Raw genomic sequence first — 24950 nt, 5'->3', positions numbered from 1 at the left:
TTGTTGTTTTTGCATTTGTCACCCCGAGTGGGAAGGGTATGCTCAGATGTGAGTCCCTTGCTCTCCATGCCACTGGAATTAAGCTATCCTGGCTGACGAGGGCTGAAAGCCCGAAACCGGTCCTAGGATGCTTGTTTCCAGTCCAGGGAGGACCTGGCTTGGCAGTTCGGGCTGGACTGCTCCCATGGGGCACAGGGTCAAGACTGATTTGCATATGGCTGGGTTCAAACTGGAATGGCATGGTGAGCAAAAAAACGATGGATTTAGGCCCAGATCTCTGTACTGGGGTGAATGCATGACATTGTTCTGCATTCTGTCCATCAATTGTTGTTTTTGCATTTGTCACCCCGAGTGGGAAGGGTATGCTCAGACGTGAGTCCCTTGCTCTCCATGCCACTGGAATCAAGCTATCCTGGCTGACGAGGGCTGAAAGCCCGAAACCGGTCCTAGGATGCTTGTTTCCAGTCCAGGGAGGACCTGGCTTGGCAGTTCGGGCTGGACTGTTCCCATGGGGCACAGGGTCAAGACTGATTTGCATATGGCTGGGTTCAAACTGGAATGGCATGGTGAGCAAAAAAACGATGGATTTAGGCCCAGATCTCTGTACTGGGGTGAATGTATGACATTGTTCTGCATTCTGTCCATCAATTGTTGTTTTTGCATTTGTCACCCCGAGTGGGAAGGGTATGCTCAGACGTGAGTCCCTTGCTCTCCATGCCACTGGAATCAAGCTATCCTGGCTGACGAGGGCTGAATGCCCGAAACCGGTCCTAGGATGCTTGTTTCCAGTCCAGGGAGGACCTGGCTTGGCAGTTCGGGCTGGACTGTTCCCATGGGGCACACGGTCAAGACTGATTTGCATATGGCTGGGTTCAAACTGGAATGGCATGGTGAGCAAAAAAACGATGGATTTAGGCCCAGATCTCTGTACTGGGGTGAATGTATGACATTGTTCTGCATTCTGTCCATCAATTGTTGTTTTTGCATTTGTCACCCCGAGTGGGAAGGGTATGCTCAGACGTGAGTCCCTTGCTCTCCATGCCACTGGAATCAAGCAATCCTGGCTGACGAGGGCTGAAAGCCCGAAACCGGTCCTAGGATGCTTGTTTCCAGTCCAGGGAGGACCTGGCTTGGCAGTTCGGGCTGGACTGTTCCCATGGGGCACAGGGTCAAGACTGATTTGCATATGGCTGGGTTCAAACTGGAATGGCATGGTGAGCAAAAAAACGATGGATTTAGGCCCAGATCTCTGTACTGGGGTGAATGTATGACATTGTTCTGCATTCTGTCCATCAATTGTTGTTTTTGCATTTGTCACCCCGAGTGGGAAGGGTATGCTCAGACGTGAGTCCCTTGCTCTCCATGCCACTGGAATCAAGCTATCCTGGCTGACGAGGGCTGAAAGCCCGAAACCGGTCCTAGGATGCTTGTTTCCAGTCCAGGGAGGACCTGGCTTGGCAGTTCGGGCTGGACTGTTCCCATGGGGCATAGGGTCAAGACTGATTTGCATATGGCTGGGTTCAAACTGGAATGGCATGGTGAGCAAAAAAAACGATGGATTTAGGCCCAGATCTCTGTACTGGGGTGAATGTATGACATTGTTCTGCATTCTGTCCATCAATTGTTGTTTTTGCATTTGTCACCCCGAGTGGGAAGGGTATGCTCAGACGTGAGTCCCTTGCTCTCCATGCCACTGGAATCAAGCTATCCTGGCTGACGAGGGCTGAAAGCCCGAAACCGGTCCTAGGATGCTTGTTTCCAGTCCAGGGAGGACCTGGCTTGGCAGTTCGGGCTGGACTGTTCCCATGGGGCACAGGGTCAATACTGATTTGCATATGGCTGGGTTCAAACTGGAATGGCATGGTGAGCAAAAAAACGATGGATTTAGGCCCAGATCTCTGTACTGGGGTGAATGTATGACATTGTTCTGCATTCTGTCCATCAATTGTTGTTTTTGCATTTGTCACCCCGAGTGGGAAGGGTATGCTCAGACGTGAGTCCCTTGCTCTCCATGCCACTGGAATCAAGCTATCCTGGCTGACGAGGGCTGAAAGCCCGAAACCGGTCCTAGGATGCTTGTTTCCAGTCCAGGGAGGACCTGGCTTGGCAGTTCGGGCTGGACTGTTCCCATGGGGCACAGGGTCAAGACTGATTTGCATATGGCTGGGTTCAAACTGGAATGGCATGGTGAGCAAAAAAACAATGGATTTAGGCCCAGATCTCTGTACTGGGGTGAATGTATGACATTGTTCTGCATTCTGTCCATCAATTGTTGTTTTTGCATTTGTCACCCCGAGTGGGAAGGGTATGCTCAGACGTGAGTCCCTTGCTCTCCATGCCACTGGAATCAAGCTATCCTGGCTGACGAGGGCTGAAAGCCCGAAACCGGTCCTAGGATGCTTGTTTCCAGTCCAGGGAGGACCTGGCTTGGCAGTTCGGGCTGGACTGTTCCCATGGGGCACAGGGTCAAGACTGATTTGCATATGGCTGGGTTCAAACTGGAATGGCATGGTGAGCAAAAAAACGATGGATTTAGGCCCAGATCTCTGTACTGGGGTGAATGTATGACATTGTTCTGCATTCTGTCCATCAATTGTTGTTTTTGTATTTGTCACCCCGAGTGGGAAGGGTATGCTCAGACGTGAGTCCCTTGCTCTCCATGCCACTGGAATCAAGCTATCCTGGCTGACGAGGGCTGAAAGCCCGAAACCGGTCCTAGGATGCTTGTTTCCAGTCCAGGGAGGACCTGGCTTGGCAGTTCGGGCTGGACTGTTCCCATGGGGCACAGGGTCAAGACTGATTTGCATATGGCTGGGTTCAAACTGGAATGGCATGGTGAGCAAAAAAACGATGGATTTAGGCCCAGATCTCTGTACTGGGGTGAATGTATGACATTGTTCTGCATTCTGTCCATCAATTGTTGTTTTTGCATTTGTCACCCCGAGTGGGAAGGGTATGCTCAGACGTGAGTCCCTTGCTCTCCATGCCACTGGAATCAAGCTATCCTGGCTGACGAGGGCTGAAAGCCCGAAACCGGTCCTAGGATGCTTGTTTCCAGTCCAGGGAGGACCTGGCTTGGCAGTTCGGGCTGGACTGTTCCCATGGGGCACAGGGTCAAGACTGATTTGCATATGGCTGGGTTCAAACTGGAATGGCATGGTGAGCAAAAAAACGATGGATTTAGGCCCAGATCTCTGTACTGGGGTGAATGTATGACATTGTTCTGCATTCTGTCCATCAATTGTTGTTTTTGCATTTGTCACCCCGAGTGGGAAGGGTATGCTCAGACGTGAGTCCCTTGCTCTCCATGCCACTGGAATCAAGCTATCCTGGCTGACGAGGGCTGAAAGCCCGAAACCGGTCCTAGGATGCTTGTTTCCAGTCCAGGGAGGACCTGGCTTGGCAGTTCGGGCTGGACTGTTCCCATGGGGCACAGGGTCAAGACTGATTTGCATATGGCTGGGTTCAAACTGGAATGGCATGGTGAGCAAAAAAACGATGGATTTAGGCCCAGATCTCTGTACTGGGGTGAATGTATGACATTGTTCTGCATTCTGTCCATCAATTGTTGTTTTTGCATTTGTCACCCCGAGTGGGAAGGGTATGCTCAGACGTGAGTCCCTTGCTCTCCATGCCACTGGAATCATGCTATCCTGGCTGACGAGGGCTGAAAGCCCGAAACCGGTCCTAGGATGCTTGTTTCCAGTCCAGGGAGGACCTGGCTTGGCAGTTCGGGATGGACTGTTCCCATGGGGCACAGGGTCAAGACTGATTTGCATATGGTTGGGTTCAAACTGGAATGGCATGGTGAGCAAAAAAACGATGGATTTAGGCCCAGATCTCTGTACTGGGGTGAATGTATGACATTTTTCTGCATTCTGTCCATCAATTGTTGTTTTTGCATTTGTCACCCCGAGTGGGAAGGGTATGCTCAGACGTGAGTCCCTTGCTCTCCATGCCACTGGAATCAAGCTATCCTGGCTGACGAGGGCTGAAAGCCCGAAACCGGTCCTAGGATGCTTGTTTCCAGTCCAGGGAGGACCTGGCTTGGCAGTTCGGGCTGGACTGTTCCCATGGGGCACAGGGTCAAGACTGATTAGCATATGGCTGGGTTCAAACTGGAATGGTATGGTGAGCAAAAAAACGATGGATTTAGGCCCAGATCTCTGTACTGGGGTGAATGTATGACATTGTTCTGCATTCTGTCCATCAATTGATGTTTTTGCATTTGTCACCCCGAGTGGGAAGGGTATGCTCAGACGTGAGTCCCTTGCTCTCCATGCCACTGGAATCAAGCTATCCTGGCTGACGAGGGCTGAAAGCCCGAAACCGGTCCTAGGATGCTTGTTTCCAGTCCAGGGAGGACCTGGCTTGGCAGTTTGGGCTGGACTGTTCCCATGGGGCACAGGGTCAAGACTGATTTGCATATGGCTGGGTTCAAACTGGAATGGCATGGTGAGCAAAAAAACGATGGATTTAGGCCCAGATCTCTGTACTGGGGTGAATGTATGACATTGTTCTGCATTCTGTCCATCAATTGTTGTTTTTGCATTTGTCACCCCGAGTGGGAAGGGTATGCTCAGACGTGAGTCCCTTGCTCTCCATGCCACTGGAATCAAGCTATCCTGGCTGACGAGGGCCGGAAGCCCGAAACCGGTCCTAGGATGCTTGTTTCCAGTCCAGGGAGGACCTGGCTTGGCAGTTCGGGCTGGACTGTTCCCATGGGGCACAGGGTCAAGACTGATTTGCATATGGCTGGGTTCAAACTGGAATGACATGGTGAGCAAAAAAACGATGGATTTAGGCCCAGATCTCTGTACTGGGGTGAATGTATGACATTGTTCTGCATTCTGTCCATCAATTGTTGTTTTTGCATTTGTCACCCGGAGTGGGAAGGGTATGCTCAGACGTGAGTCCCTTGCTCTCCATGCCACTGGAATCAAGCTATCCTGGCTGACGAGGGCTGAATGCCCGAAACCGGTCCTAGGATGCTTGTTTCCAGTCCAGGGAGGACCTGGCTTGGCAGTTCGGGCTGGACTGTTCCCATGGGGCACACGGTCAAGACTGATTTGCATATGGCTGGGTTCAAACTGGAATGGCATGGTGAGCAAAAAAACGATGGATTTAGGCCCAGATCTCTGTACTGGGGTGAATGTATGACATTGTTCTGCATTCTGTCCATCAATTGTTGTTTTTGCATTTGTCACCCCGAGTGGGAAGGGTATGCTCAGACGTGAGTCCCTTGCTCTCCATGCCACTGGAATCAAGCTATCCTGGCTGACGAGGGCTGAAAGCCCGAAACCGGTCCTAGGATGCTTGTTTCCAGTCCAGGGAGGACCTGGCTTGGCAGTTCGGGCTGGACTGTTCCCATGGGGCACAGGGTCAAGACTGATTTGCATATGGCTGGGTTCAAACTGGAATGGCATGGTGAGCAAAAAAACGATGGATTTAGGCCCAGATCTCTGTACTGGGGTGAATGTATGACATTGTTCTGCATTCTGTCCATCAATTGTTGTTTTTGCATTTGTCACCCCGAGTGGGAAGGGTATGCTCAGACGTGAGTCCCTTGCTCTCCATGCCACTGGAATCAAGCTATCCTGGCTGACGAGGGCTGAAAGCCCGAAACCGGTCCTAGGATGCTTGTTTCCAGTCCAGGGAGGACCTGGCTTGGCAGTTCGGGCTGGACTGTTCCCATGGGGCACAGGGTCAAGACTGATTTGCATATGGCTGGGTTCAAACTGGAATGGCATGGTGAGCAAAAAAACGATGGATTTAGGCCCAGATCTCTGTACTGGGGTGAATGTATGACATTGTTCTGCATTCTGTCCATCAATTGTTGTTTTTGCATTTGTCACCCCGAGTGGGAAGGGTATGCTCAGACGTGAGTCCCTTGCTCTCCATGCCACTGGAATCAAGCTATCCTGGCTGACGAGGGCTGAAAGCCCGAAACCGGTCCTAGGATGCTTGTTTCCAGTCCAGGGAGGACCTGGCTTGGCAGTTCGGGCTGGACTGTTCCCATGGGGCACAGGGTCAAGACTGATTTTCATATGGCTGGGTTCAAACTGGAATGCATGGTGAGCAAAAAAACGATGGATTTAGGCCCAGATCTCTGTACTGGGGTGAATGTATGACATTGTTCTGCATTCTGTCCATCAATTGTTGTTTTTGCATTTGTCACCCCGAGTGGGAAGGGTATGCTCAGACGTGAGTCCCTTGCTCTCCATGCCACTGGAATCAAGCTATCCTGGCTGACGAGGGCTGAAAGCCCGAAACCGGTCCTAGGATGCTTGTTTCCAGTCCAGGGAGGACCTGGCTTGGCAGTTCGGGCTGGACTGTTCCCATGGGGCACAGGGTCAAGACTGATTTGCATATGGCTGGGTTCAAACTGGAATGGCATGGTGAGCAAAAAAACGATGGATTTAGGCCTAGATCTCTGTACTGGGGTGAATGTATGACATTGTTCTGCATTCTGTCCATCAATTGTTGTTTTTGCATTTGTCACCCCGAGTGGGAAGGGTATGCTCAGACGTGAGTCCCTTGCTCTCCATGCCACTGGAATCAAGCTATCCTGGCTGACGAGGGCTGAAAGCCCGAAACCGGTCCTAGGATGCTTGTTTCCAGTCCAGGGAGGACCTGGCTTGGCAGTTCGGGCTGGACTGTTCCCATGGGGCACAGGGTCAAGACTGATTTGCATATGGCTGGGTTCAAACTGGAATGGCATGGTGAGCAAAAAAACGATGGATTTAGGCCCAGATCTCTGTACTGGGGTGAATGTATGACATTGTTCTGCATTCTGTCCATCAATTGTTGTTTTTGCATTTGTCACCCCGAGTGGGAAGGGTATGCTCAGACGTGAGTCCCTTGCTCTCCATGCCACTGGAATCAAGCTATCCTGGCTGACGAGGGCTGAAAGCCCGAAACCGGTCCTAGGATGCTTGTTTCCAGTCCAGGGAGGACCTGGCTTGGCAGTTCGGGCTGGACTGTTCCCATGGGGCACAGGGTCAAGACTGATTTGCATATGGCTGGGTTCAAACTGGAATGGCATGGTGAGCAAAAAAACGACGGATTTAGGCCCAGATCTCTGTACTGGGGTGAATGTACGACATTGTTCTGCATTCTGTCCATCAATTGTTGTTTTTGCATTTGTCACCCCGAGTGGGAAGGGTATGCTCAGACGTGAGTCCCTTGCTCTCCATGCCACTGGAATCAAGCTATCCTGGCTGACGAGGGCTGAAAGCCCGAAACCGGTCCTAGGATGCTTGTTTCCAGTCCAGGGAGGACCTGGCTTGGCAGTTCGGGCTGGACTGTTCCCATGGGGCACAGGGTCAAGACTGATTTGCATATGGCTGGGTTCAAACTGGAATGGCATGGTGAGCAAAAAAACGATGGATTTAGGCCCAGATCTCTGTACTGGGGTGAATGTATGACATTGTTCTGCATTCTGTCCATCAATTGTTGTTTTTGCATTTGTCACCCCGAGTGGGAAGGGTATGCTCAGACGTGAGTCCCTTGCTCTCCATGCCACTGGAATCAAGCTATCCTGGCTGACGAGGGCTGAAAACCCGAAACCGGTCCTAGGATGCTTGTTTCCAGTCCAGGGAGGACCTGGCTTGGCAGTTCGGGCTGGACTGTTCCCATGGGGCACAGGGTCAAGACTGATTTGCATATGGCTGGGTTCAAACTGGAATGGCATGGTGAGCAAAAAAACGATGGATTTAGGCCCAGATCTCTGTACTGGGGTGAATGTATGACATTGTTCTGCATTCTGTCCATCAATTGTTGTTTTTGCATTTGTCACCCCGAGTGGGGAGGGTATGCTCAGACGTGAGTCCCTTGCTCTCCATGCCACTGGAATCAAGCTATCCTGGCTGACGAGGGCTGAAAGCCCGAAACCGGTCCTAGGATGCTTGTTTCCAGTCCAGGGAGGACCTGGCTTGGCAGTTCGGGCTGGACTGTTCCCATGGGGCACAGGGTCAAGACTGATTTGCATATGGCTGGGTTCAAACTGGAATGGCATGGTGAGCAAAAAAACGATGGATTTAGGCCCAGATCTCTGTACTGGGGTGAATGTATGACATTGTTCTGCATTCTGTCCATCAATTGTTGTTTTTGCATTTGTCACCCCGAGTGGGAAGGGTATGCTCAGATGTGAGTCCCTTGCTCTCCATGCCACTGGAATTAAGCTATCCTGGCTGACGAGGGCTGAAAGCCCGAAACCGGTCCTAGGATGCTTGTTTCCAGTCCAGGGAGGACCTGGCTTGGCAGTTCGGGCTGGACTGCTCCCATGGGGCACAGGGTCAAGACTGATTTGCATATGGCTGGGTTCAAACTGGAATGGCATGGTGAGCAAAAAAACGATGGATTTAGGCCCAGATCTCTGTACTGGGGTGAATGCATGACATTGTTCTGCATTCTGTCCATCAATTGTTGTTTTTGCATTTGTCACCCCGAGTGGGAAGGGTATGCTCAGACGTGAGTCCCTTGCTCTCCATGCCACTGGAATCAAGCTATCCTGGCTGACGAGGGCTGAAAGCCCGAAACCGGTCCTAGGATGCTTGTTTCCAGTCCAGGGAGGACCTGGCTTGGCAGTTCGGGCTGGACTGTTCCCATGGGGCACAGGGTCAAGACTGATTTGCATATGGCTGGGTTCAAACTGGAATGGCATGGTGAGCAAAAAAACGATGGATTTAGGCCCAGATCTCTGTACTGGGGTGAATGTATGACATTGTTCTGCATTCTGTCCATCAATTGTTGTTTTTGCATTTGTCACCCCGAGTGGGAAGGGTATGCTCAGACGTGAGTCCCTTGCTCTCCATGCCACTGGAATCAAGCTATCCTGGCTGACGAGGGCTGAATGCCCGAAACCGGTCCTAGGATGCTTGTTTCCAGTCCAGGGAGGACCTGGCTTGGCAGTTCGGGCTGGACTGTTCCCATGGGGCACACGGTCAAGACTGATTTGCATATGGCTGGGTTCAAACTGGAATGGCATGGTGAGCAAAAAAACGATGGATTTAGGCCCAGATCTCTGTACTGGGGTGAATGTATGACATTGTTCTGCATTCTGTCCATCAATTGTTGTTTTTGCATTTGTCACCCCGAGTGGGAAGGGTATGCTCAGACGTGAGTCCCTTGCTCTCCATGCCACTGGAATCAAGCAATCCTGGCTGACGAGGGCTGAAAGCCCGAAACCGGTCCTAGGATGCTTGTTTCCAGTCCAGGGAGGACCTGGCTTGGCAGTTCGGGCTGGACTGTTCCCATGGGGCACAGGGTCAAGACTGATTTGCATATGGCTGGGTTCAAACTGGAATGGCATGGTGAGCAAAAAAACGATGGATTTAGGCCCAGATCTCTGTACTGGGGTGAATGTATGACATTGTTCTGCATTCTGTCCATCAATTGTTGTTTTTGCATTTGTCACCCCGAGTGGGAAGGGTATGCTCAGACGTGAGTCCCTTGCTCTCCATGCCACTGGAATCAAGCTATCCTGGCTGACGAGGGCTGAAAGCCCGAAACCGGTCCTAGGATGCTTGTTTCCAGTCCAGGGAGGACCTGGCTTGGCAGTTCGGGCTGGACTGTTCCCATGGGGCATAGGGTCAAGACTGATTTGCATATGGCTGGGTTCAAACTGGAATGGCATGGTGAGCAAAAAAAACGATGGATTTAGGCCCAGATCTCTGTACTGGGGTGAATGTATGACATTGTTCTGCATTCTGTCCATCAATTGTTGTTTTTGCATTTGTCACCCCGAGTGGGAAGGGTATGCTCAGACGTGAGTCCCTTGCTCTCCATGCCACTGGAATCAAGCTATCCTGGCTGACGAGGGCTGAAAGCCCGAAACCGGTCCTAGGATGCTTGTTTCCAGTCCAGGGAGGACCTGGCTTGGCAGTTCGGGCTGGACTGTTCCCATGGGGCACAGGGTCAATACTGATTTGCATATGGCTGGGTTCAAACTGGAATGGCATGGTGAGCAAAAAAACGATGGATTTAGGCCCAGATCTCTGTACTGGGGTGAATGTATGACATTGTTCTGCATTCTGTCCATCAATTGTTGTTTTTGCATTTGTCACCCCGAGTGGGAAGGGTATGCTCAGACGTGAGTCCCTTGCTCTCCATGCCACTGGAATCAAGCTATCCTGGCTGACGAGGGCTGAAAGCCCGAAACCGGTCCTAGGATGCTTGTTTCCAGTCCAGGGAGGACCTGGCTTGGCAGTTCGGGCTGGACTGTTCCCATGGGGCACAGGGTCAAGACTGATTTGCATATGGCTGGGTTCAAACTGGAATGGCATGGTGAGCAAAAAAACAATGGATTTAGGCCCAGATCTCTGTACTGGGGTGAATGTATGACATTGTTCTGCATTCTGTCCATCAATTGTTGTTTTTGCATTTGTCACCCCGAGTGGGAAGGGTATGCTCAGACGTGAGTCCCTTGCTCTCCATGCCACTGGAATCAAGCTATCCTGGCTGACGAGGGCTGAAAGCCCGAAACCGGTCCTAGGATGCTTGTTTCCAGTCCAGGGAGGACCTGGCTTGGCAGTTCGGGCTGGACTGTTCCCATGGGGCACAGGGTCAAGACTGATTTGCATATGGCTGGGTTCAAACTGGAATGGCATGGTGAGCAAAAAAACGATGGATTTAGGCCCAGATCTCTGTACTGGGGTGAATGTATGACATTGTTCTGCATTCTGTCCATCAATTGTTGTTTTTGTATTTGTCACCCCGAGTGGGAAGGGTATGCTCAGACGTGAGTCCCTTGCTCTCCATGCCACTGGAATCAAGCTATCCTGGCTGACGAGGGCTGAAAGCCCGAAACCGGTCCTAGGATGCTTGTTTCCAGTCCAGGGAGGACCTGGCTTGGCAGTTCGGGCTGGACTGTTCCCATGGGGCACAGGGTCAAGACTGATTTGCATATGGCTGGGTTCAAACTGGAATGGCATGGTGAGCAAAAAAACGATGGATTTAGGCCCAGATCTCTGTACTGGGGTGAATGTATGACATTGTTCTGCATTCTGTCCATCAATTGTTGTTTTTGCATTTGTCACCCCGAGTGGGAAGGGTATGCTCAGACGTGAGTCCCTTGCTCTCCATGCCACTGGAATCAAGCTATCCTGGCTGACGAGGGCTGAAAGCCCGAAACCGGTCCTAGGATGCTTGTTTCCAGTCCAGGGAGGACCTGGCTTGGCAGTTCGGGCTGGACTGTTCCCATGGGGCACAGGGTCAAGACTGATTTGCATATGGCTGGGTTCAAACTGGAATGGCATGGTGAGCAAAAAAACGATGGATTTAGGCCCAGATCTCTGTACTGGGGTGAATGTATGACATTGTTCTGCATTCTGTCCATCAATTGTTGTTTTTGCATTTGTCACCCCGAGTGGGAAGGGTATGCTCAGACGTGAGTCCCTTGCTCTCCATGCCACTGGAATCAAGCTATCCTGGCTGACGAGGGCTGAAAGCCCGAAACCGGTCCTAGGATGCTTGTTTCCAGTCCAGGGAGGACCTGGCTTGGCAGTTCGGGCTGGACTGTTCCCATGGGGCACAGGGTCAAGACTGATTTGCATATGGCTGGGTTCAAACTGGAATGGCATGGTGAGCAAAAAAACGATGGATTTAGGCCCAGATCTCTGTACTGGGGTGAATGTATGACATTGTTCTGCATTCTGTCCATCAATTGTTGTTTTTGCATTTGTCACCCCGAGTGGGAAGGGTATGCTCAGACGTGAGTCCCTTGCTCTCCATGCCACTGGAATCATGCTATCCTGGCTGACGAGGGCTGAAAGCCCGAAACCGGTCCTAGGATGCTTGTTTCCAGTCCAGGGAGGACCTGGCTTGGCAGTTCGGGATGGACTGTTCCCATGGGGCACAGGGTCAAGACTGATTTGCATATGGTTGGGTTCAAACTGGAATGGCATGGTGAGCAAAAAAACGATGGATTTAGGCCCAGATCTCTGTACTGGGGTGAATGTATGACATTTTTCTGCATTCTGTCCATCAATTGTTGTTTTTGCATTTGTCACCCCGAGTGGGAAGGGTATGCTCAGACGTGAGTCCCTTGCTCTCCATGCCACTGGAATCAAGCTATCCTGGCTGACGAGGGCTGAAAGCCCGAAACCGGTCCTAGGATGCTTGTTTCCAGTCCAGGGAGGACCTGGCTTGGCAGTTCGGGCTGGACTGTTCCCATGGGGCACAGGGTCAAGACTGATTAGCATATGGCTGGGTTCAAACTGGAATGGCATGGTGAGCAAAAAAACGATGGATTTAGGCCCAGATCTCTGTACTGGGGTGAATGTATGACATTGTTCTGCATTCTGTCCATCAATTGATGTTTTTGCATTTGTCACCCCGAGTGGGAAGGGTATGCTCAGACGTGAGTCCCTTGCTCTCCATGCCACTGGAATCAAGCTATCCTGGCTGACGAGGGCTGAAAGCCCGAAACCGGTCCTAGGATGCTTGTTTCCAGTCCAGGGAGGACCTGGCTTGGCAGTTTGGGCTGGACTGTTCCCATGGGGCACAGGGTCAAGACTGATTTGCATATGGCTGGGTTCAAACTGGAATGGCATGGTGAGCAAAAAAACGATGGATTTAGGCCCAGATCTCTGTACTGGGGTGAATGTATGACATTGTTCTGCATTCTGTCCATCAATTGTTGTTTTTGCATTTGTCACCCCGAGTGGGAAGGGTATGCTCAGACGTGAGTCCCTTGCTCTCCATGCCACTGGAATCAAGCTATCCTGGCTGACGAGGGCCGGAAGCCCGAAACCGGTCCTAGGATGCTTGTTTCCAGTCCAGGGAGGACCTGGCTTGGCAGTTCGGGCTGGACTGTTCCCATGGGGCACAGGGTCAAGACTGATTTGCATATGGCTGGGTTCAAACTGGAATGACATGGTGAGCAAAAAAACGATGGATTTAGGCCCAGATCTCTGTACTGGGGTGAATGTATGACATTGTTCTGCATTCTGTCCATCAATTGTTGTTTTTGCATTTGTCACCCGGAGTGGGAAGGGTATGCTCAGACGTGAGTCCCTTGCTCTCCATGCCACTGGAATCAAGCTATCCTGGCTGACGAGGGCTGAATGCCCGAAACCGGTCCTAGGATGCTTGTTTCCAGTCCAGGGAGGACCTGGCTTGGCAGTTCGGGCTGGACTGTTCCCATGGGGCACACGGTCAAGACTGATTTGCATATGGCTGGGTTCAAACTGGAATGGCATGGTGAGCAAAAAAACGATGGATTTAGGCCCAGATCTCTGTACTGGGGTGAATGTATGACATTGTTCTGCATTCTGTCCATCAATTGTTGTTTTTGCATTTGTCACCCCGAGTGGGAAGGGTATGCTCAGACGTGAGTCCCTTGCTCTCCATGCCACTGGAATCAAGCTATCCTGGCTGACGAGGGCTGAAAGCCCGAAACCGGTCCTAGGATGCTTGTTTCCAGTCCAGGGAGGACCTGGCTTGGCAGTTCGGGCTGGACTGTTCCCATGGGGCACAGGGTCAAGACTGATTTGCATATGGCTGGGTTCAAACTGGAATGGCATGGTGAGCAAAAAAACGATGGATTTAGGCCCAGATCTCTGTACTGGGGTGAATGTATGACATTGTTCTGCATTCTGTCCATCAATTGTTGTTTTTGCATTTGTCACCCCGAGTGGGAAGGGTATGCTCAGACGTGAGTCCCTTGCTCTCCATGCCACTGGAATCAAGCTATCCTGGCTGACGAGGGCTGAAAGCCCGAAACCGGTCCTAGGATGCTTGTTTCCAGTCCAGGGAGGACCTGGCTTGGCAGTTCGGGCTGGACTGTTCCCATGGGGCACAGGGTCAAGACTGATTTGCATATGGCTGGGTTCAAACTGGAATGGCATGGTGAGCAAAAAAACGATGGATTTAGGCCCAGATCTCTGTACTGGGGTGAATGTATGACATTGTTCTGCATTCTGTCCATCAATTGTTGTTTTTGCATTTGTCACCCCGAGTGGGAAGGGTATGCTCAGACGTGAGTCCCTTGCTCTCCATGCCACTGGAATCAAGCTATCCTGGCTGACGAGGGCTGAAAGCCCGAAACCGGTCCTAGGATGCTTGTTTCCAGTCCAGGGAGGACCTGGCTTGGCAGTTCGGGCTGGACTGTTCCCATGGGGCACAGGGTCAAGACTGATTTTCATATGGCTGGGTTCAAACTGGAATGCATGGTGAGCAAAAAAACGATGGATTTAGGCCCAGATCTCTGTACTGGGGTGAATGTATGACATTGTTCTGCATTCTGTCCATCAATTGTTGTTTTTGCATTTGTCACCCCGAGTGGGAAGGGTATGCTCAGACGTGAGTCCCTTGCTCTCCATGCCACTGGAATCAAGCTATCCTGGCTGACGAGGGCTGAAAGCCCGAAACCGGTCCTAGGATGCTTGTTTCCAGTCCAGGGAGGACCTGGCTTGGCAGTTCGGGCTGGACTGTTCCCATGGGGCACAGGGTCAAGACTGATTTGCATATGGCTGGGTTCAAACTGGAATGGCATGGTGAGCAAAAAAACGATGGATTTAGGCCTAGATCTCTGTACTGGGGTGAATGTATGACATTGTTCTGCATTCTGTCCATCAATTGTTGTTTTTGCATTTGTCACCCCGAGTGGGAAGGGTATGCTCAGACGTGAGTCCCTTGCTCTCCATGCCACTGGAATCAAGCTATCCTGGCTGACGAGGGCTGAAAGCCCGAAACCGGTCCTAGGATGCTTGTTTCCAGTCCAGGGAGGACCTGGCTTGGCAGTTCGGGCTGGACTGTTCCCATGGGGCACAGGGTCAAGACTGATTTGCATATGGCTGGGTTCAAACTGGAATGGCATGGTGAGCAAAAAAACGATGGATTTAGGCCCAGATCTCTGTACTGGGGTGAATGTATGACATTGTTCTGCATTCTGTCCATCAATTGTTGTTTTTGTATTTGTCACCCCGAGTGGGAAGGGTATGCTCAGACGTGAGTCCCTTGCTCTCCATGCCACTGGAATCAAGCTATCCTGGCTGACGAGGGCTGAAAGCCCGAAACCGGTCCTAGGATGCTTGTTTCCAGTCCAGGGAGGACCTGGCTTGGCAGTTCGGGCTGGACTGTTCCCATGGGGCACAGGGTCAAGACTGATTTGCATATGGCTGGGTTCAAACTGGAATGGCATGGTGAGCAAAAAAACGATGAATTTAGGCCCAGATCTCTGTACTGGGGTGAATGTATGACATTGTTCTGCATTCTGTCCATCAATTGTTGTTTTTGCATTTGTCACCCCGAGTGGGAAGGGTATGCTCAGACGTGAGTCCCTTGCTCTCCATGCCACTGGAATCAAGCTATCCTGGCTGACGAGGGCTGAAAGCCCGAAACCGGTCCTAGGATGCTTGTTTCCAGTCCAGGGAGGACCTGGCTTGGCAGTTCGGGCTGGACTGTTCCCATGGGGCACAGGGTCAAGACTGATTTGCATATGGCTGGGTTCAAACTGGAATGGCATGGTGAGCAAAAAAACGATGGATTTAGGCCCAGATCTCTGTACTGGGGTGAATGTATGACATTGTTCTGCATTCTGTCCATCAATTGTTGTTTTTGCATTTGTCACCCCGAGTGGGAAGGGTATGCTCAGACGTGAGTCCCTTGCTCTCCATGCCACTGGAATCAAGCTATCCTGGCTGACGAGGGCTGAAAGCCCGAAACCGGTCCTAGGATGCTTGTTTCCAGTCCAGGGCGGACCTGGCTTGGCAGTTCGGGCTGGACTGTTCCCATGGGGCACAGGGTCAAGACTGATTTGCATATGGCTGGGTTCAAACTGGAATGGCATGGTGAGCAAAAAAACGATGGATTTAGGCCCAGATCTCTGTACTGGGGTGAATGTATGACATTGTTCTGTATTCTGTCCATCAATTGTTGTTTTTGCATTTGTCACCCCGAGGGGAAGGGTATGCTCAGACGTGAGTCCCTTGCTCTCCATGCCACTGGAATCATGCTATCCTGGCTGACGAGGGCTGAAAGCCCGAAACCGGTCCTAGGATGCTTGTTTCCAGTCCAGGGAGGACCTGGCTTGGCAGTTCGGGATGGACTGTTCCCATGGGGCACAGGGTCAAGACTGATTTGCATATGGCTGGGTTCAAACTGGAATGGCATGGTGAGCAAAAAAACGATGGATTTAGGCCCAGATCTCTGTACTGGGGTGAATGTATGACATTGTTCTGCATTCTGTCCATCAATTGTTGTTTTTGCATTTGTCACCCCGAGTGGGAAGGGTATGCTCAGACGTGAGTCCCTTGCTCTCCATGCCACTGGAATCAAGCTATCCTGGCTGACGAGGGCTGAAAGCCCGAAACCGGTCCTAGGATGCTTGTTTCCAGTCCAGGGAGGACCTGGCTTGGCAGTTCGGGCTGGACTGTTCCCATGGGGCACAGGGTCAAGACTGATTTGCATATGGCTGGGTTCAAACTGGAATGGCATGGTGAGCAAAAAAACGATGGATTTAGGCCCAGATCTCTGTACTGGGGTGAATGTATGACATTGTTCTGCATTCTGTCCATCAATTGTTGTTTTTGCATTTGTCACCCCGAGTGGGAAGGGTATGCTCAGACGTGAGTCCCTTGCTCTCCATGCCACTGGAATCAAGCTATCCTGGCTGACGAGGGCTGAAAGCCCGAAACCGGTCCTAGGATGCTTGTTTCCAGTCCAGGGAGGACCTGGCTTGGCAGTTCGGGCTGGACTGTTCCCATGGGGCACAGGGTCAAGACTGATTTGCATATGGCTGGGTTCAAACTGGAATGGCATGGTGAGCAAAAAAACGATGGATTTAGGCCCAGATCTCTGTACTGGGGTGAATGTATGACATTGTTCTGCATTCTGTCCATCAATTGTTGTTTTTGCATTTGTCACCCCGAGTGGGAAGGGTATGCTCAGACGTGAGTCCCTTGCTCTCCATGCCACTGGAATCAAGCTATCCTGGCTGACGAGGGCTGAAAGCCCGAATCCGGTCCTAGGATGCTTGTTTCCAGTCCAGGGAGGACCTGGCTTGGCAGTTCGGGCTGGACTGTTCCCATGGGGCACAGGGTCAAGACTGATTTGAATATGGCTGGGTTCAAACTGGAATGGCATGGTGAGCAAAAAAACGATGGATTTAGGCCCAGATCTCTGTACTGGGGTGAATGTATGACATTGTTCTGCACTCTGTCCATCAATTGTTGTTTTTGCGTTTTAGGATAGGGGGCAAGTACACTTTGTAGTGTACACCCTTCTTCCACCCTCTGTTCTGTCAGCTGAGGAGCCACCAACTCAGGCTGGACTGTTGCCTGACTAGTCAGGTCTTTTTGTGGACTAGGGAGGACTTCACCAATGCCAATTTTGGAGTTCTCCCTTACTGGGATAGAATCTCCCATGCCCCCTGGAACTGTGGCTAACAGTTGTACACCTACCCTGCACTCTCTTCTTTTTCTATGGGGGCTTATCTGCACTAACTGCATTGTCGGCCCTCCCAGGATCCTTGGGTGGGGACTGGCCTTGGACTAGTGCCCTACTTTGGCTCAGACCAACCTCTGGGTGGTCATTCCCAAGGAGGCAATCAAGGAGAAGGTCTTTATTGACTACCACCTTTCTACAGCTGAGGGACCCAGCTATTTATATGGGTACTATAGCCACAGGCCTGATGTGATCTCCCCTGGGATAGCCCTTCCTCTTTTTGTCTCCACTGGGACATACTGGTTTGAGAGTACCAACCTGTCATACACCACAGTGTGACTGGCACATGTATCTCTCAGGGAAGTGGCTGGAATTTCATTCACCAGTAGGTAGTAGTATTGTCTACTCCCCTCTGGGTCAGAAGTCTGTCTCTGCACTTACTAGAGAACAGTTCCCAAAGGAGTACTCCCCAGTGAGACCTCGTCGCCTTTCTGGCTTCACAAGCCCTCTCAAAGGCTGTGTACCACTTGGTGATATCATCACCATCCACAAATTTGGGGACAATCCCTTTGGGGATTTTGTGATCATAAGATTGCTCTCTATCCCTATTCATTAAGTTGCTTCCACAATTGATAGGAGCGAAGCCCATCTCTGTTCTTTCTTTTTCTAGAGCGAGGAGTCTGGTCTCTGGGTCTAATCTTTTGGTCAATCTCACTGAGGTTGGTCTCTTCATCGAGACTGTGCTCAATGGTCTCAGAAGTACCTGACCCACCTGTGTGGGATCTAGGTGCTGTGAGAAGTATTCTTGGAGTCAGGGGCACAGGGACTCTGTCCTCCCAAGAAAGTGAGGGGGATTGGAAGTTATCCTCATCCCCTCCTCCTTCTTCCCCATTTGAGAAGTCCTCACCTTGCTCAGAAGGGGGTAGTCCTTAGCAAACCCTGCCAACATCTCCTGGAGCTTTTGTTTGGAGGAATGGGACCCCATAGCAATATATTTTGAGTTTACATAGAGAACGTGACTCCTTAAATTCGTAAATGGAGGTAAGGGGTGAGGTCGAGCTCCTCAACCATGTTCTCTATGTCCTTTGGCATGTTTTCACTAACAATTGGCTTCTTGTTAAGAGGCATTCTAAAAATTCTAAACCCTTTTACCCCTAACTATGGTGAGTTTTTATTTTACTCAAACATTAGAGCGGGACTTAACCAAGGCCCTAACAAGACTTTTAGTAATTTGAAAAAAATTGTCAATTCAAAAAAATCAGAATTCTAAAGACAATTTAGGAGTTCTGGTGTGTGATCAGGTGTTGACTAAGTCAGTCCAACAATTGCAAAGTTGTAGACCCCACCGCTGATCCACCAATGTACAAAGCTGGTTCTGTATACACTATACCAAAGTAAGGTATAGTGTGCACAGAGTTCAGGGGATCCCCAAAGGCTTAAAGAGATTAAAGTAGACAATACCTTACTCTCTATTTGTGGTAGTGTGGGCAAAAAGTAAGGCTTTATTAGAGGGTAGTGTTAATCTTTTATTGTACACACTCAGGCAAGAAGTGATATCACACGCTCAAAGACTGAACTCAGACCAATTGTTTGTATCAAAAAATATTTCTCTGTTGTATTTTAATTTATACAACCAAGCCGGACTCGGCACAGGTAAATATAATTGTACTTTTCAAAACAGATTGTTAAAAAGCAAGCTCGATGAAGAATGACTTTTTTACAGGTTTGTAAAAATGTGCAAATACAGTTGCAATTATGTTTGGATTACTTTTGATTACTTTTCAGGATTACTTTTCCAGGATTACTTTTTCTACTCAGTGTGATATGCCTAGATATCACACTGGGACATTTTCTGGATAAAAGGTAAGTAAGACAATTTTTCTCAAAACACAGTTTCTTAGGTTTTCATACAATTCTCAACTCCACGCTTCAAACTTTTTCCACAGAATAACAGTCAATGCAGTCCTATGGGAGAAAATCAGGTTATCCGTTTAAAGGTGAGTAATCGGTCTTGGGAGCGGCACTAGGGTGACCGGGTGCAGAGTGCTGAGGCCCAATGTTATCCAATGGGGAATAGGGGGCCTCCGGTTGGTGGCTGCTCAAGGGCACGTCACTAGGATGTGGTAGCAAAGCTCCCTGGGTTTAGCTCAGTGCAAAGGGGGATCCAATTAAGCACACAAGGTGCACCCACAGCGGCACAGGGTTGAACAGATGAAGGGTGCTGATTTGGCATTGGGTGCCCTATTGTTTTCAATAGGGGTTGCCTGTTTTGGGTTTTGGCTGCAGGCTCAGTCCAGGAAGTCTTCCGGGAGGAACAGCTGGGCAGGTAAGTTGGAGGGCTCAGGAATGGAGGTGCACCTCAGGTCCTCTTCTCCAGAGCGCAGGGCGGCCGGATACAGGGGGGCCTTTCGAATTTTACCTTATCTGGTCACTCATTGGTGGGGGTTCTCCATGCAGAGGCTGCAGGCAATGTCGGGATGTCCTGGAGGAGTCAACACCTGGTGGACTCGGACTTTGGACCACAGGGGGACCTTGGCTGGGAGCGGTGAGCCATTCGGACTTGGGCCGCAGGCGTCGGGTGCAGTTGTGGGTCTAGAAGTCGGGTTTCTTTGTCCTCAGCAGGCATGGAGTCTTTCTTTGGTGTTTCTTTTGAACAGAGGTGCTGTTCATAGGAGATCCAGTCTTTGTTGAAGGCAGTCAGTCCTCCCAGGTGTTCTGGAGGTTGTTGGCTGCAGGACAAGGAGATTTTGGACACAGGATGTCTGGAAACGGCAGATGGGCTGGTAGGGCTGCGGCCTGAGAGAGCGCAACTCTTCAATTTGTTGGGCTGCATTATAATCACGAGTAGTTTGCACCTAAATATATTCCATTGTCGAGTTAACGTTTGGTTATTAGAAAGTGCAATGTAATAACATGTAAAGTGAAGTGAGAGGCATTTTGAACAATGTGGAGAAAGAAACGTTGTAATTGTGTTGTAAATGGTGACGTCTTAATTCTCGTTTTACTGGTAACTAATGAGAATCTAATTCACTGACATGTAACACACTGTTTTAAACATGCACAGTAATAATGTTTCTAATTAAATTGTTCATAATATTCATGTGTATGCAGAATCTTTCCTTTCTCACATTTCTGTTGCAGGTGGAGAAACGCATCTTTGTTAGTTACAATAACGCATTTGTTTTAGGAGTTAGGCTTAGGGACGAGAGGATACATTTGAACAAGTGGTGCTAATAATGTCTGACGGTGTTCTTTCTCATTGGAGATGCCCTGGGAATCAAGGTCATCGAGCCACAGGCTGGGAGGATTGAAGCCGCCTGGAAACTTGACTATGAGGAGGTGTCCAGTTGGACGGGATGATCGTGTGATGTGAGAATGGGTGTGTCTTAAGATTTTGGTGTTGGTATTAGGGACACTGACCCAAGTAATTGAGTTAGGAGAGGAGATCTGATTGGAAGAGAAGGAGCATCTTAGAATGTGCTCTGTAGCTTTACGCTACTTGACCCATTCAACGTGAGTGCACTTCTTAGTAGGTTTTTAAGCACTGACACCTTTTCCTGAACTTGACTGGGGAAAATGCTAAGTAGGGATGTCACGTTAGTGGTAGTTTACGGACAGATCTGTTTCTTTGCACGTAATGGCACAGGTGGGTAAGGATGACGACTGCACACTTAAGTATAATCACAATCAGGGGGTGAGATTAAAATGGAGTAAAATAAATCCCTCACAATTTGAGGAGAACATTGTTAAAGCTAATCTAAGCCAAGCCAAGCATGACAAGCTTATCCCATGACTCTCCCCCAGACAAGGTCATACAGGGCTTTGAATTAATTTGTAAAGATGTTGCCAAAAACCTGTCAAAATCAGTGAGAAGAAGGGAACCTTATGAAATAAGATGGTTTAATGCTGAGTGTTCCGGGGCACAAAAGGATCTTAAGAAAGCTTTACACGCAATCCCTGTGACAAAATGTTTATTAAAAGTGCGAGACAGAACTACAAATGTGTAATTGGCCACAGGAAAGAAGAACTGAGAAGACTAGCCTGGGAATATCTCGAAAGAGCTAGTATTCCTAAGGACTCCAAGAGCTTTTGGAAAGTCATAAATCGCCCCCTTTTTTCAAATGACGTAAGGAGTATGGATTCGACAATACCGGGGGATGTTTGGGAATCCCATTTCTTAAACATATTCTACCCAAATGGTATCTCACCACAAGAGCAGAGAGAGGAAATAGTAATTAATTTACGAACTGTATACAACTTGGCTCTTCTCTGACTTTATGTGAGGTTGAGGATGCTCTGGCAAAGGGTATTTCCACGAAAGCCCCAGGCCCTGATGGGGTGCCCTTGGACTTCTTTAAAAGCAATTCTCAATTATGGGCACCCCTGATGGTTAATGTTTTTAAAGCAGTAATAGTGGGTCGTATTCCATCATCATGGAAAGAGGCAGTAGTGGTACCAATATACAAAAAAGGCAACAGGAATGACCCTGTATGCTACAGGCCTATTTCTTTAATCGACGCCACATGCAATGTCCTTGGAGGGTAACTCTTGTACACCTGGAGTCATGGGCTAATGCCGCTGGACTCATATCTAAATCACAATATGGCTTCAGGAGCGGGATGGGAACAAATGAACAGTGCCTCAACTTGTCCCTGATTATGGGTAAGTACATGAAGGCCGGGGGGGGGGGGCGGTCAATCCACCTGGCCTTCATGGACTTTTCCAGTGCTTTTGATACAGTAAATCGGTGAAAGTTGTGGACACTAATGGAAAAAATGGGCTTTGAGGAATCTCTTATTACATGCCTGCGCAGCTTCCACTGTTGCCATCCGCTATGGTCCTGGGGGAGAGAAGAATAAACCCATTGTTTCTACAGAGGCGGTACTGATCCTTTTTTATTCCTCTTATATACAAATGGTTTGAAGTCATTTTTGGTAGAGCAGCATTTAGATTTCCAAAGTATAGGAGGAAAACCAGTTCCCTTGTTGTTATATGCTGATGACACGGTCTTGATGGCTCTAACGGCCAATAGCCTCCAAAAAGCCCTGAACGCTTTTACTGATATTATGATGACATTAGACCTAGAAGTACATTTTAGTAAATCTTTTATCATGGTATGTGGTCCTAACCAAACAAAAATAAGAAAATATGTTGTGAAGGAAAAGATCATTGATAAGGTGCCCAATTTTACTTATTTAGGGAATGTTTTTAATAACAAACTGAATTGGGATCATCTGATTGTGGCTAGGGTCCAACACACTAGTAGAATAGTAGAGGGGCACTTCGCTTGCAAGCTGAGACATAAGGCGGTAGCAGAAATGTTAACCCTATATAAAACAAAATGCCTGTCAGAAGCTACCTACGGGGCGGGAGTATGGGGACATCATAAAAGCGGGCAGATACAAATTCTGGAAAATACATTTTTAAAAAGATTATTGATGATTCCTATCAGTTCTCCTACACATTTTTGTCACTCGGAAGTGGGGCTGGATTTTGTGGAAGATAGAATAAATATCAACCCACTGATCCTATGGGGAAACGTTTGGACCTCAGAGGACTTAATATTCTCTAGGAGTATTCTCAGAGACTGTATGCACCTAGAAAAGGCTCTGGCTATCCCCTGGCTTAGTTACGTTAAAGATACTTTCAACAAGATTGGCTTGGGGCACTATTATGAGAAGCCCGATTGTATTGAAACGAACATGAAATTGATTATAAAAAACGCATATTATGCTGAATTAATCGGGATCATGGAACACTAAATAGTGTAGATGGATCCCCAAGCCATCAGCAATTGTATTTGTCTTTTACTATGCATGTACATTCGGGTTTCCTTATGACCAGATTTTGTCTTTGCACGTTGCACTTTCTTGTGGCTTTTCCCAAACAGGCAAATTGGTGTGAGAGACTGACTACCTGTCCTTGTAATAATTCAGCCCAACAAAGCACTCTGCACTTTATGTTGTTTTGTACACTTTACGAAGACCAGAGGACACGTTTTATTAATCCTGTTTTGAAGGAAATACGTCCCTGTTCTTATCAGGAGGGATTTAGTTATTTACAATCATTATCTACTGCTGCTATTTGCAGTGCTGTGCTCAACTTCATTAGAGTTGCTTTATCAATTAGGAAACCGTATGATTTGTAAAAGGAAATCAAGTTTTAAGTGATTTTATAATATATTTGATATTAATATGTTGAAGAATGATTAACATAGAACTTGTGCTGGGGGAGCAAGAGCCATGGAGGAGGAGGGGCGTTTTAAGTTAGGCAAATTATACCTTGTTTTAAAATTTTAAACCTTGAGTCAATATATGTATTCTGTGTTTAATCTTTGTATAAATTCTCTTATGAATGCTTAATTTGTATATGTATGCATGTTAAACTTTTATGATTCGAACAAATCGAATAAAGTTATTTGACTGACTGACAGACTAATGCTTTTTACTTACGAACCTCCAATGATGAAGACTCTTGATGTCGGCGCAGGTATTTTCTGCGTCTTGATTCTTGAAATGGTTATTCTTTGTCTGCTCCATAGACTAAATTTTGCACGTAGGTTTGGCTTTGTATTAGTTCCAATGTAGTTTTACACACTCATCTCGAGGTGTTTGTATGTCCAATTATTCTTTGCTTTGTAATAAACTAATTAAACTTAGAACCTGGAGTCAGTGATTCTTCGGAGTCATGGTTTATTCGAAATGTGGAATCTAATTAGATAAGATAGTTCTCTCCTCTACACTTTTAAGAAGGAGCCAATGATCCATCGACCATGGGTTCCCGAGTAAATCTAGAATGTGGAACCCAGCCCCATCAGGCCAAGTCAGTTCTTCCCTACAGTCTCCTCTGCTGGGCATCGTCTTTCATCCTTCTTCTTCATAGGTTGAGGAAATCTGCCTATTATTATTAAGAATACATTCCAACAATTGAAATCACAGAGGAAAAATCAGTTCTTTAGTTATTACTTATTGAAATGGTGTATGATTCCCTTAAATTATGAGAGTGAGGTTTGCGAGAATTCTTTAAAGTCTGTTTGAAAGTGTGAATGTAATTGTTCTTTTGTAAACTAAAATCTCCGGTATATTCTTAGAGAGACGCTTAGAATTGTAGGCACAGAGTCATATAGAGACAGAGATATGAATTGCGTAAAAACACAGAGGCACTCACATAGATAATGACAAATGTAAATACAATTATTAAACTGGTTGTTGCACAAACTATTTATTATGTTGGATTCAAAGGAGTTAAGGTAAATATTTTTTTGTAAATACAAAAGCAGCTGCCCGCGGTGCACGCAGTTGGCCCATTAAGTGCCGCTTCAGGCACCTCCCCGCCCTTTTCACTGGGACTCCCTCACCTGGGAGTCCTCCTTCGGGTCTGGAGCCTCCACGGTGTCATTTCTGGTGCGCGGTGGGCTGAGGACATGTATTTATACTTGCCCTCACCCCCTGGCCACCCTCTTTGTCAACCCGCTGGACACACTGTAAGGCGTGTCGCGTCCCTTGGTCGGCATATACCACGGTGTGCGTTGTTTTGCTGCGGTGAGTGTGGCGTGCCCTGTC

The sequence above is a fragment of the Triturus cristatus genome, chromosome 2_2 (assembly GCF_964204655.1).
Source record: "Triturus cristatus chromosome 2_2, aTriCri1.1, whole genome shotgun sequence".
Classification (NCBI taxonomy): Eukaryota; Metazoa; Chordata; class Amphibia; order Caudata; family Salamandridae; genus Triturus; species Triturus cristatus.
Note: the sequence above shows the minus strand (reverse complement) of the source record.